Here is a 14561-nt window from a genome sequence, read left to right on the forward strand (position 1 = left end):
TGTGTTCCTGGAGGATTTTTCCTGTGGCAAGCGCTTCTCCATCCTCCAGCATCTCAGGCCTGGTGAGTCTGGATGTGACCGCTTCCCATGGGGGCCCCAGGCACTGAAAGATGCAAAGGAGGGTGGATGGAAGGGGAACGTGGGCAGGGCCCAGAGAGCATCAGGTTGCCCGTTTCACCAGGCACCCCTGCTCCAGTGCAAGGCACAGGCCGGCCAGGGACCCAGGGCCGGGCTTGGGGTGGTGAGCAGGGCAAGGTGGGGCTGTGGGGTGGGGCACATGGCCCACCCGAGGAGCCACATCTTGGGGAGCCCAGAGTGGGGAGGGGGCTGGCTGGGGTCTCTGAAAGAGCCTCTTCTTGGGCAATGTCCTTTAGGTTTCCTGTGGGCTGAGACCTGAGATAAATGCCCCTCACCTGACCCTGAGGTCTCTTGGGATACAGAAGGGTGAGAGGAGTGGAAGGGGGCATCCCCCCTCAGTTGGTTTAGATCCTCTCTTAGCACAGCCCACCATTTCCCCATCCTATAGCTGAGCCCCTGTTTGCCCACCCCAGCCTGGAGTGTAAACCTGGGGAAAGGTTTACACGAGGAGACTGGTTTAGCAAGGGCTTCTAGGGATGGGGCAGGGTCAGAAGCTGATTGGATGGAACTGTAGCTCCTAGAGTGCATTCCTGGGTGTTAGGCTCTGCAAAAGGGGCCAGTGTGGACACTGCACCCCTCTGGAGCCCCAATTTCTTTATCTGCGATGTGGGTTGGTCTCCGAGGCTTGATGGCGTTTCTGTGCTGTGAGGTGGGCCTGGTGGATTTGGGCTCAGTTTCCAAGGCAGGATAGGCTCTCGGTCCCCTCTTTCTCTTCAGCACCCAGCACCGGGCCAGCACCATGGGTGGAGCAGTGTGGGGGGAAAGACAGCGACTTCGGGGGGGTCACCTGACACTGCAACCCATTTCCCCACCAGACAGGGTTGAGGCGGGCCGGGCTGGCATGGTGGCTGCCTGGGAGGGCCTGGGGACGGTGAAGTTCTGCCTTCTCCTCTTCTCCGTATTAGGTCATGGGAAAGCGTAGCTGGAGGGCTCGCCCGAATCACAGGTGACGGGCCTGAGAGCAGTGGCACGCACATGCACACACACAGCACTCAGCATGAGGATTTGGAGAAATGAGGCAAATTCCTGATGATGGGTGGGGAGGGGGTCCCCAGCCACCTGAGAGCTGGCAGGTGGCCCGTGATGATGAAAGCCCAGGGAAGCGTGTGAACCCCGGCAGCCTTACACAACTTGGGGCCCCTCTCCTCTCCAGCCCTTCCCCTGTGTGCCTGCCTCCTGCCGCCGCCACCATGACCGCCACCATCCGCCAGTTCACCTCTTCCAGCTCCATCAAGGGCTCCTCTGGCCTGGGGGCGGCTCATCCTGCACCTCCTGCCGGCTGTCTGGCGGCCTGGATGCCGGCTCCTGCAGGCTGGGATCTGCTGGTGGCCTGGGCAGCGCCCTCGGGGATAGCAGCTACTCCAGCTGCTACAGCTTTGGCTCTGGCAGTGGCTATGGCAGCAGTTTTGGGGGCGTTGATGGGCTGCTGGCCGGAGGTGAGAAGGCCACCATGCAGAACCTCAATGACCGCCTGGCCTCCTACCTGGACAAGTTGCGCGCCCTGGAGGAGGCCAACATTGAGCTGGAGGTGAAGATCTGTGACTGGTACCAGAGGCAGGCCCCGGGGCCTGCCCGTGACTACAGCCAGTACTACAGGACAATCGAGGAGCTGCAGAACCAGGTAGGGCCTGCTGGTGGGAGGGGTCTCCAGGGGGCATGACTTCTTCCCCCCAACTCCTGCCCTGGCCAAAGGCCTGGAGTCCAGCCATAGGGTATCAGGGAGCCAAGGGTGGTTTGGCTGTGGCTTAGCTTCTGGGAACCTGCCTTGGGGCCCCTGTGTGGCCCACATCCCCCTTTTCTGGGGGCAGCAGGCTGAGTCAGGAACAAACAGGCCTCATGGAGCCCCTTGGAGCCTCAGTTTCTCCCTCTTGGAGCTCTTCCACCTGGAGAGGTTGTAGGATGAGGCAGGAGGATGCAGATAGAGGGCTGGGCTGGTGAGCCGCTGGATGCGTGGTGTCTTGCTCCTTTGGAGCAGGGGTCAGCAGGAGGGGTTTTGGGAGATGTGGAGTGGGGGTGTCTTATTGAGCTCTCGATAGCACCTGCTGCAGGGGGAGGCAGAAAGGAGGGGGTGGGACCTCAGGGTGGGGAAGGCCGCTGATGTGCCTTATTTGGGGATTTTTCTGGCTTCTCCTTTCCCCCTCCTGTCCCTTAAGACGGGCTCAGCAAACCCCAGGGGGCGGGGCTGCTGGCTGGAGCCCAGGGTTAGGGATTAGGAGGGGTCCTGACTTCTGATTTGGAACCACTGTTTGGTGAGGGCTCCTTTAGCCTCCTTTCTGGGGAGCCTGTCAGGGGCACCCTCTAGCTGACAGTAAAACGACAGGGTTGCCCACATCTCCTCCCTTGTTCTAGAATTCTGGGACAGCTTCTGCCCTGCGGACATTTTCCCATTCTTTTCTGGTTGCCTCATACTCCCAGCCAGCTGTCTCTTCTCCTTTAAGGCTGAGCCTGGCATGGGGGTCTGGTGGGGTACTAAGTAGCGGGGGAAGAAGAGGCACCTTTCAGCCCTTCAGACTCCTGCTTGCCCCTCCTCTGCCAATAATACAGCATGGGGCAAGGGAGGGGCTGGGCGGGAAGAGAGGCCCCCAGGCAGGAAGATCTGCTCAGAACCCTGGTGTGGGCTCAGCCACCCCCATCCAGTGACCTGACTACTCTCCCATCTCCTCAGATCCTCACAGCCACCATGGACAACGCCAACATCCTGCTACAGATTTACAATGCCCATCTGGCTGCTGCTGACTTCCGCACCAAGTGAGTTCTAGCTGTGGGCTTGGGCAGCCTGGGCCAGCTGGGGGAGGATCTCAGGGTACCCCTCCTGACCCCAGGACTCCTTGGTTGCTTGTGGCAAGGCCCAGGAGCTCAGGGTGGGACATTCCTAGGAGCCCCACTCCTTAGTCCAGGATGCAGTAAAGGCAGCCAGTTCTGAAAGTTGCTGGGCTTAGGCAGGGAATAGAAGAGAAGGAGGGGAGGCGGGAGGCAGAGAGAAGTAAGGAAGCTGGTGGGCGTGGGATCTGGCCCTGTGATGGTCCCGGGGCCCCAGGGCTGGAATTTGTTTCCACTAGACCCTCTCGTCAGCCCTTCCAACCCCTTAGAGTCCTGGCAAAATGAAGGCAGGTGAGCAGCCAGGACCTGGACCTGCAGGTCCAAGCAGCCTGGGCTGAAGTCCCTGATTCCCACTGCAGGTTTGAGACAGAGCAGGCCCTGCACCTGAGTGTGGAGGCCAACATCAATGGCCTGCGCAGGGTCCTGGATGAGCTGACCCTGGCCAGAGCCGACCTGGAGATGCACATTGAGAACCTCAAGGAGGAGCTGGCCTACCTGAAGAAGAACCACGAAGAGGTGAGGTGGCTGGGGCAGAAGGTCAAAGATGCTGAGAAGTGGGTGGCAGAGCCCTGGGGCTGGGCCATGGCTGAGGCCGTGGGAGAAAGCAGAGTAGGTGCACTGGGATTAGGCACCTTAGAGAGCTTCCCTGTCTGCAGAGCCCTGATCATTGGGGTCCAGTGTGCAGGGCAGACTCCTCTTTGTACCACACTGCTTCTCTGTACCCAAGGAATCTCCCAGGGTCCCACAGAGGCTCCCTCTACCTGCCCTGGCCTCCCTCACGAGGGCAGGGGATAAGTAAGGAAATCCCCTTCTTGTCCCATTTCAAACTCTCAAAGCTGAACATCTACATAGAAGCTTGGAAATTAGAGGGGAAATTTTGGGGGCATAGGCCTAATAATTAGATTTTATTTTGGAGAGCGGTTGGTCTAATGGGGGAGATAGAGTCTGATGGTGGAGGCAATACTGAGCAGATGAATAAAAATCATTTAGAGGGTCAGATAGAGCAGAGGGAGAACAAAGGAGGGGTCCTTGTGGGGAGTGGGGTCCCCTCGTGGGGGAAGGCTTGGGAGTGAGAGGTCAAGATGGGTCCAGATGCACACATCCACATCCCCTTTTTCCATAGGAGATGAACCCCTTGCGAGGCCAGGTGGGTGGTGAGATCAATGTGGAGATGGATCCTGCCCCAGGCGTGGACCTGAGCCGCATCCTGAACGAGTTTCGTGATCAGCATGAGGAGATGGCAGAGAAGAAACGCAAGGATGCCGAGGATTGGTTCTTCAGCAAGGTGAGGGCTGCTGCAGGCCAGAGGTCTCTCTTAGGGGCTGGGGCTCAGGGGCCTTAGCACTGACAGTAAGCCCACAGCCAGGTATCTTGGAGGTGCCCCCTCCTCAGCAAGCTGCATGGACCACAGGGTCACCCGCTGCATCAACAGACCTGGAGCTGAGCTCAAGCTGGGATCTGGGGGGTGGGTGGGGAGGTAGGGAGCCCCCACAGAATAAAGGCAGAGGGTAAAGACCTTGGGAGTCCTCACCTCTCTCTCAAGAAGTCAGGAACTAGCACCAAGAGCCAGGCTACATGTTCTGGCTGGTTCTCAAATTTCTGGTCTGTGCCTCCCACACACAGGGATTAACCATAAAAAGTTAACATTTCAAATGGCATGTTTCTGGGCTTTGGGACATGGGAAGCTGGTGATAAGGCACCACTCTCTCCACAGTTAGATTTGGGAGGAGGCCTGACTTGGGAGAGGGATCCAGGCTCACACCACCCTGTCCTGTGTCCTGTCTGCAGACAAAGGAGCTAAACCTCAAGGTGGCTACCAACAGTGAGCTGGTCCGGAGCGGCAAGAGCGAGGTTTTGGAGCTCCAGCGCACCATGCAGGCCTTGGAGCAGTCCCAGCCCAGCATGGTAGGAAGAGTCCTGTGCACGGGGGTGGGCCCAAAAGAGGACACTGACAACCCTCACTGACCCCTGGTCTTCCTGCCGTCCTGCAGAAAGCATCCCTGGAGGGCAATCTGGTGGAGACAGAGAACCGCTACTGCATGTAGCTGTCCCAGATCCAGGGGCTGATCGGCAGCGTGGAGGAGCAGCTGGCCCAGCTTCGCTGCGAGATGGAGCAGCAGAACCAGGAGTACAAGATCCTCCTGGATGTGAAGACGTGGCTGGAGCAGGAGATCGCCACCTACCACCACCTGCTGGAGGGCGAGAATGCCCAGTGAGGGGGGGCCTGGGGTCAGGGCTGGGGGCCTCTTGGCAGGGGTGGGGCTCTCAGACTCACATCTAATTTCCTCTCTCTTTTTTTTTTCTTTCAGGCAGACTCAGTACAAGAAAGAACATAAGCATCTTCGTGGCTGAGGCCTTGGGGATTGGGTGCATGGGACAGGCAGCCCACCTGCACATTGCTGGGGCAGGGTCCCCAGGAGCTCCAGAAGTTGATGGCTGTCCCTCAGCAGGGGTGGGAGAAGTGATCCATTAGCACTGAGGATTGATACTCAGGAGAAGATCAAATGAGAGAGACGCTGTCTGGTCTGATGGGGGTGGGGCAGGGAACTGGTCCTTACCTTGGAGATCCTAGTCTGATGGAGGAGACAGGTCCCAGCTCTGGACCTGTCATGGTCTCACAATCTTTGCTTTTGACAGCTTTTGGATGAGCAAAAACAGTCATGTCTCTGGGGACTCTAGCCTGATGGGAGATAGGGACATGGTCCTTGTCCTTCAAATTCCAGTCTGATGGAGAAGATATGATCCTAGCCCCAGGGTTCCTAGTCTAATGGAGGAGATAGGGGCCTGGTTTTTGTCTTGGTGATCCCAGTCTGATGGGGGAGATGGGAGCAAATCTATGTCCTGGAGACTGCAGAGAAATGGAGACGGATTTCATGGAGTCCACATGGCTCCTCCCTGGCAGGACACACTGGGTCAGAATCAGCTTCCCCGGCCAGCCCCCCAGGAGGCAGGGAGGCAGCTGCCCCATTTGCCCTGCAGTCCCGGGCCTCTCCAGCCAAAGCCCCCGGTTTCAGTCCCTTCCCCATGCTTCATGCTTCCTTTAAATGTAAAACCTAAAACTATAAAACTATAAAAAAAAAAAAAGAAGAAGAAGAAGAAAGAAGAGTAAAAAGAGGGAGCCATGACTTCAAACCATACTACAGGGCTACTGTAACCAAAACAGCATGGTACTGGCACAAAAACAACATAGACCAAATAGAGAACTCCGAAATAGTGCTGCATAACTGCAACCATCTGATTTTTGACAAAGTTAACAAAAACAAGCAATGGGGAAAGGAGTTCCCATTCAATAAATGATACTGGGATAATTGGCTAGCCATATGCAAAAGATTGAAACTGGATCCCTTCCTTACATCGTGTCTAAAAATCAACTCACAATGGATTAAAGACTTAAATGTAAAACCTAAAACTATAAAACTATAAAAAATATGATATCCTGTAAGATACCTAGACAATACCATTCTGGACATAGGATCTAGCAGAGATTTCATGATGAAGATGCCAAAAGCAAATTGCAACAAAACTAAAAACTGACAAATGGGATCTAATTAAACTAAAGAGATTCTGCACAGCAAAAGAAATTATCAGCAAAGTAAAGAGATCACATACAGAATGGGAGAAAATATTTACAAACTATGCATCTGACAAAGGTCTAGTATCCAGAATCTATAGGGAACTTAAACAAATGTACAAGCAAAAGACAAACAACTCCATTAAAGAGTGGGCAATGAACATAAACAGACACATTTCAAAAGAAGACATACACGTGGCCAATAAACATACAAACAAAATGCTCAACACCACTAATCATTAGAGAAACGCAAATCAAAACCACAATGAGATGCCATCTCAAACCAGTCAGCATAGCTATTTTTAAGAAGTCAAAAAATAATAGATGCTGGTGAGGTTGCAGAGAAAAGGAACACTTGAACACTGCTGGTGGGAATGTAAATTAGTTCAGCCGTTGTGGGAAGCAGTTTGGCGATTTCTGAAAGAACTTAAAACAGAATTACCATTCAACCCAGCAATCCCATTATTGGGTATATACCTAAAGGAATAGAAATCATAAAGACATGTGCACATGTATGTTCATTGCAACACTATTCACAATAGCAAAGACATGGAATCAACCTAAATGCCCATCAACGGTAGACTGGATAAAGAAAATGTGGTATATATACACCATGGAATACTTCTCAGTTATTAAATAAAATGACAACATCATGCCCTTTGCAGCAACATGGACGGAGCTGGAGGCCATTATCCTAAGCGAACTAACACAGGAACAGAAAACCAAATACTGCATGTTCTCACCTACAAGTGGAAGCTAAACATTGAGTACACATGGACACAAAGAAGGGAAGAGCAGACACCAGGGCCGACTCAAGGGTGAAGGGTGGGAGGAGGGCGAGGATAAAAAAAACTACCTATCGGGTACTCTGCTTATTACCTGGGTGATGAAATAATCTGTACACCAAACCCCCGCAACCCGCAATTTACCTATATAACAAACCTGCACATGTACCCCTGAACCTGAAGTACAAGTTAAAAAAAAAAAGGGACCTACAGCACCTGGGAGCCATAGGAGAGGTTGGAGCAGCATCCTGGGGTACTTCAGGGTCATTACATAAAGCACAAGGTCATTCTACCTCAGCATTCTCCCTCACCCCCACCTGCACACACAAGTGGCACTTCTCTCATCTGTTCTGTCTTTTCCCTTTTCTTTGTACAGCTCTTGCTTCAAATGTTCTGATCTTCTCCAAGACCCTTGCCCCCAGCTGTAACGTTCTGTGTTCCCTGATAGCACGTGTGTTAGTACCTCTCCTGGCCTTTCCTAGTTAGTGTAGTTTCATCTTCATGCATCAAGGACCTTACTTTAAGGGAAGCAGAATGTGTCTCATGTTCTCTGGATACACACAGACTTCGTTATCTATGACATTTTTATTCAACCCGATGTATTAACCATCTGCTCTTTGTCAGGGCAGGCAGAGCTGAACGAAGCCCCATCTCTGCCTTCGAAGAGTTGCGTGTCTAGTGATGGCATTGACAGTGACAGAAATAACTACCCCATGAGGTGGAATAAGCTAAGTGTCATGTCAGAGGAAGAAACAAAGTGTCAGGAAGCCTGAAGGACGGAGAAGGCTGTCTATCAGCTGTAGATGAGTAATTCCAAGTTAAGTCTCAATTCCCACTAGAGCAGCAGTATGAATGAGCAGGGTGGACGGGTTAGGAGGATGCCTGTTCTGGGGCTTCCAGAGAATAATGATTGATAAAATGGGTGATTAGTCATCATTGAGCCATACAATGCATTTGTCTGTTGACTTTTGTTTCCTAGCCTTGATCTGATCTTTGGCTCATGGAGGTAAACGGTTTTGAGGGATCTTCGTGAAGATCCTAACAACAATACTGTGTCTGCACCAGTGGAAGTCCACACTGAGTTTGAAAACGACTTGTATCCTTTTGTTTAGCCATATTAACTCCCCCCACCCCAAAATTTAGGCACTGGTGCCATTTAGAACTCCTGGAGGGCAAATGCGGAGACTGGAAAGCCAAGGGGAGCCAATAAACAATGATAACAAATGACTCAAATACATGACAAAAAAGATGTTCATCTTCTCCAGAGAAACTTCCCTGACCTCTTTCCCAAATAAATTCTGTATCCTTCCCTGTGCTCCTGCAGTCTCCTGAACTACTTCCTTCTTACCACCTATCACATATTTATCTATTCACATGGTTGCCTCCCCGACTAGAAAGTGAACTCCTTGATGCAGAAACCGTGTTATGCTTATCTCCATGGGGGGGATGTGATGAGTAATACGGACTCAAGATGTGAACCCCTATGTAGCCAAATGAGTAAAGCGAGTATGAGTGAACTGGGTGTTCTGACATTCCACCCAAAATGTGATTCCTCAGCCCTGATAGTGTGGTACTTCCCTTCTCCCCCACCCTCAACCCACGCATCCAGTAGTTTTATTATAATGGATACTATACATGGACTCAACTCTTTGTAGCTCAGGGTTGCAAGAAGTAACAGCAAGGGTCATCCATGGTTCCAGGGAGCTACATTCAGAGGGCCACCCCCTCACCCCTGAGCAGGGAAGCCCTTCTTTCCCCCTCACTTGCGGTCATAAAGAGGTTTCCCCTCCACATCCTTGACCACCACTGTATTGATAACTCTATTTTGGGCATTTTTACATTTGTCTTGTCATGTTGTCCTCAACCTCCCAGGCTGTAAGCAGGCCCAGCAGCCACAGCAGTAACATGACCTTGAAAATGTCCTGGTATTTTTTTCATTTTCCTCAGCATATCCATGGCCTATGGTTTTACCTGGTCCCAATATGTTTTGCCACGGTACAGATTAGGAAAGCAAAACCTAGAGAAGTGAAAAGACTGATCAAGGTCACAGAAGATGCATATCAAGATTCAAGGTCTTCAACTCCCAGTTCAGAGATGACCACAGTCCCTCTACAGGTACGACTCTCTGAGATTACACATATGGGAAATCTCTGATAATAGCAGACTCTCAGAAGAGATTACAAAAGTGCTGAGGATCAGGAAAGAGAGGCAGTCAATCTGGACATCCTGGCCGCTCCTAGAGTGTTGGGGAGACCACTGGGTGTCGAGGCAAAGAAATAGCCTCCAGGAGGTGGGATGCCTAGAACTAGAGAACTCCTAGAGGGCAAATGTGGAGACTGGAAAGCCAAGGAGAGCTGGAACATAGGGTCATTTTGCCGGATAATAAACCAAGAAGAGGCAAGTAGTGTGGTTTTGCTAGTATGGTATCCAAGTCACTTTGGGGGAAATGGGAGCAGAAGCTGAATTGTGGATTGAAGAAACAAGTACACAATTACCCAGAGTGCAGCATTCTTCAGGATGAATTCCATAGTGTTGTGATATACTGAGGAATTGTGTTTATCAAGTCAACACCTCCTTCATCAAAAGCAGGAAAGAGAGTTGCACATTTAAGGAACCACGGATAGTGTAAAAACACTGAGTCTTGGTTTTCAGGAAGTCTGAACACGGCAAGCCACGAGGCCAAAGAGGTAGACAGGGGTCAGGTGACAGAGAAGCTTCCAGTTCATACCAGAAGCAATGCAGAATGTTCGCAAGATTTTAAAAGGAGAGAAACAGAAACTGATTGAGCTTTAGCAAAATTATATTGGTGCTGTATGGTGGGATAGATTAAAAAGAGACAAAATTAGGTCGGGCATGGTGGCTCATGCCTGTAATCCCACCACTTCGGGAGGCTGAAGCAGGCAGATCACTTGAGGCCAGGAGTTCAAGACCAGCCTGGCCAACATGGTGAAACTCCGTCTCTATGAAAAATACAAAAAATTAGTTGTGTGTGGTGGCACATGCCTGTAGTCCCAGCTACTTGGGAGACTGAGGCACAAGAATTGCTTGAGCCTGGGAGGCAGAAGTTGCAGTGAGCCAAGATCTTTCTTTTTTTTTAGGCAGGGTCTCATTCTGTCACCCAGTCTAGAGCACAGTGGTATAATCATAGTTCACTGAGCATCAACCTCCTGGGCTCAAGTGATCCTCCCGCCTCAGCCTCCCCAGTAGCTGGTACTACAGGCGTGCATCACCATGCCCAGCTAGTTTTTGTATTTTTAGTAGAGACGGGGTTTTGCCATGTTGGACTGGCTGGTCTTGAACTCCTGACCTCAAGTGATCCTCCTGCCTCAGCCTCCCAAAGTGCTGGGATGACTTGTGAGCCACCGTACCCAGCCGACATAATATTTTTTATTTAACGAATCTTCTACTGTTGAACATTTAAGTTGGCTTGTTTGAAACAGTACGTAATATTGCCGTCCATATCCTTGTAAAAAATATTTGAGCATATGGCAGATGATTTTCTTAGAAAAGTGTCCCAAGTTGGACTTACCGCATGTCCTGATTAATCTCTGTGTCTCCAGATACTCTTTGCAGCCTCCCCTACCTTTCTCTGTGCCCTGGGTGACTGAGCCAGCCATAAGCATTGAATCACTTACTTCCCCTGGCCACTTTGAATAAGGTTCAGCCATCAAGAGGCAACAGCTGGGATGACAGTGTTCATAGACTTGAAGGCATCAATTTTACTTTAGCATTAAAAAAATTTTTTAATGTTTGCTGCAGAATATCCAAACAATAGAGATGTGTATAAAATATAACCCAAATAAAAGTCCAATTCTCCTCCAACTCACTTCTCACTGTTGTAAACCAAAAATAATGGACCCCTCCTCTCGGCCAAAGGCATTCCAGAGTTACCTGAAAATCTAGTCAGGCCATGATGGAAGAGGGGGTGGGAGATGCCTCATTATACCCTTCAGCATCCACATCAACGGGGACCTTAGGTCTGATAAGAAACAATACAGTCTATTCTCCCTAAATCCTGCTACTTGGAGGCTTCGTCTGCGTGACAAAACCCAGGTCTTCACCACCTCTTATCATAACCCAGACATTCCTTTCTACTGATAATAACTCTTTCAATCAATTGCCAATCAGAAAGTTTTAAAATCTGACCTCTGGAAGCTGCGCCCTACTTTGAATTGTCCTGCCCTTCCAGATCAAACCGATATAAACCTTGCCTGTATTGATTGATGTATTGTCTTCCTAAAATGTATGAAAGTGGCCAGGTGCAGTGGCTCATGCCTGTAATCCCAACACTTTGGGAGGCTGAGGCAGGTGGATCTCCTGAGGTCGGAAGTTTGAGACCAGCCTGACCAACATGGAGAAGCCTCATCTCTACTAAAAATACAAAATTAAACCTGGCGTGGTGGCACATGCCTGTAGTCCCAGCTACTCGGGAGGCTGAGGCAGGAGAATAGGGTGAACCCAGGAGGCAGAGGTTTCGGTGAGCTGAGATCACATCGTTGCACTCCAGCCTGGACAACAAGAGTGAAACTCTGTCTCAAAAAAAAAAAAAAAAAGAAAAGAAAAGAAAAGAAAAAAATAAAAAGTATGAAAGCAAGCTGTAACCCGACCACGTTGGGCACATGTCATCAGGACCTCCTGAGGCTGTGTCATGGGCACGTCCTTAACCTTGGCAAAATAAACTTTCTAAATTAACTGAGACCTGTCTCAGATATTTTGGGTTCACACTGTTAAGAGTTTGGTATATGGCCGGGCTCACTGGCTCACGCCTGTAATCCCAGCACTTTGAGAGGCTGAGGCGGGCTGATCACCTGAGGTTGGGAGTTTGAGACCAGTCTGACCAACATGGAGAAATTCCGTCTCTATTAAAAATACAAAATTAGGAGGGCGTGGTGGTGCATGCCTGTAATTCCAGGTACTTGGGAGGCAGAGACAGAAGAATTGCTTGAACCCGGGAGGCAGAGGTTGCAGTGAGCCAAGATCGTGCCATTGCACTCCAGCCTGGGCAACAGGAGCGAAACTCTGTCTCAAAAAAAAAAAAAAAAGAGTTTGGTATAAATCCATCCTTCTAAGCTTTGCAACACATTTTATATATATGTAAGTGTGTGTATATATATGTATATATGCACGTTTGTATATATGTGTATATATATGTATATATGCACGTTTGTATATATGTGTATATATATATATACATATATACAATTATAATCACTGAACTACGATTCTGGAACTTCTGTGTTCTCTTCCTACAACTTCATGGCTTTCTTTGTAAAGGCTCCTAACATCCTGCCACATGGTGAACCTGGTCCTCCCTATGGCTGGACAGTTAGGGAGATTTGCTTTATGGTACATGTCTGGGTGTGTGCTGTGGGAACCTCCATGGAGAATAACTTTCTACACGTGGATCTGTGAGCCCAGAGACATGCATGCGTCTTCTGGGCTCTCTAAAAGTTTGTGATGACAAGAGGCTGACAGGCGCACAGCAGGTTGCATGGAATTGCCACTCTGAGGAGTGCACTGTCAGCCTCAAGTCACCCCTCCCTTGATACCTGCTCACCGCCCCCTCGCCTGTTCCTCATCCCCAGGGCAGGAAGCAGCCCCATCTAAAGCTTCTGTCTTCCCGTGTGGCCTCTGTGGTCCTTCTGGCACCCCGACCCCCTCAACCACCTCATTTGTCATCAAACATCTCCACCACCCTCAGGCTCTTAGGACAGATGAACAAATGTCTGATGCGGCGCACAACCCAGTTAGCCACAGACTCAGCCTCCTTTTGCAACCCTGCCCACCAGCTTTGCTAACAACCCCTTTTTACTCTCCTTTTGAAGCAGTGGCAAAGATACAGATGCAGCTTATTTTGAGATGCAAATCAATGCATCTCCACTGCTGCAGGCTGGGTTGCTGGGCCTAGTTTTGCAGGACTCTGACTGCTTATTGTCTCAATACAGGCTGGGGCCTACCCTCATCTGGGGGTCCACCCTGGTGATGCCAGGTTACTGGTGCAGTTTTGTGGAACCCCTCTGTGCACTGGGCTTCGATCCAGGCCTTGGGGGGTGAGACAAGAGAAATAAAGAACAGAAACTCCGTTCCATGTTCTCCCTAGTACTGAGGGCTTCTGAGTATTTCTGACAGTGGACTTCTGCCATAACCTGCACAGTTTTTTGTTTTGTTTTGTTTGTTTGTTTGTTTGTGTTTTGAGATGGAGTCTTGCTCTGTCGCCAGGCTGGAGTGCAGTGGTACGATCTCAGCTCACTGCAACTTCTGCCTCCTGGTTTCAAGCGATTCTACTGTCTCAGCCTCCCAAGTAGCTGGGGTTACAGGCATCCGCCACCATGCCTGGCTAACTTTTGTATTTTTAGTAGAAACGGGGTTTCACCATCTTGGCCAGGCTGGTCTCAAACTCCTGACCTCATGATCCACCCGCCTCAGCCTCCCAAAGTGCTAGGATTACAGACATGAGCCGTCGCGCCCATACCTTGTTTTGTTTTGTTGAGACTCGGTCTCCCTCTGTCACCCAGGTTGGAGTGCAGTGGTGCAATCTCAGCTCACTTCAGCCTCCACCTCCTGGGCTCAAGTGATCCTCCCAGCTGAGCCTCCCAAGTATCTGGGACTGCAGGAGTGCACCACCACCCCAGCTGATTGTTTTATTTTTTTGATAGAGACGGGTTTTCACCATGTTGCTCAGGCTAGTCTCAAACTTCTGAGCTCAAGGGATCCACCTGCCTCAACCTTCAGAATTGTGGGGTTTACAGGTGTGAGGCATGAGCCACTGCACCTGGCCCCTGCACAGTTTTCAAGCTTTGCCTCGCTCTTGCTCACCTCTTCCCACCTGCCCCCTGCCCTGCTGCCCTACTAAGAAAAGAGTGCACGTGATTCTTCTTCACAGAATTATATTGCAGTATGAGTGTTAGGAACCAGCATAATACAATAGTGTGAGATGTTCAGACCAGTTCAACGAGTGTTCTCAGAGAATCTTCCGTGTGTCTGGCACATCATGCCACACAAAGTGCGTCACTATCTACGTCAGGAAACTGTCTAGACTCCTGGTCTGCTCACAGGACAGATGTATAAACAATTATAATACAATGCGATGGGAACAAGAGAGGTTGGTGACATTAAATGATAATGTGGAGTATTTATTATCTGTGGGATGTTTGGGGAGAAATGTTCCCAATCTGTCTTCTTTCCTTTTTTACTTGCACATCTCAACTCAAAGTTATATGTTCTCTGTCTGAGCCTCTTGCTCTTGA

The 14561-nt window shown here is 50.3% G+C and overlaps 1 pseudogene; it reads left to right on the forward strand.

The window, feature by feature from the left end:
• Positions 1 to 1328: 1328 nt before the first annotated feature.
• On the forward strand, positions 1329 to 5174 carry LOC116463825 (keratin, type I cytoskeletal 17-like; annotated as a pseudogene).
• The last annotated feature ends 9387 nt before the right edge of the window (positions 5175 to 14561 follow it).

The sequence above is a fragment of the Hylobates moloch genome, unplaced genomic scaffold (genome assembly GCF_009828535.3).
Source record: "Hylobates moloch isolate HMO894 unplaced genomic scaffold, HMol_V3 SCAFFOLD_70, whole genome shotgun sequence".
Classification (NCBI taxonomy): Eukaryota; Metazoa; Chordata; class Mammalia; order Primates; family Hylobatidae; genus Hylobates; species Hylobates moloch.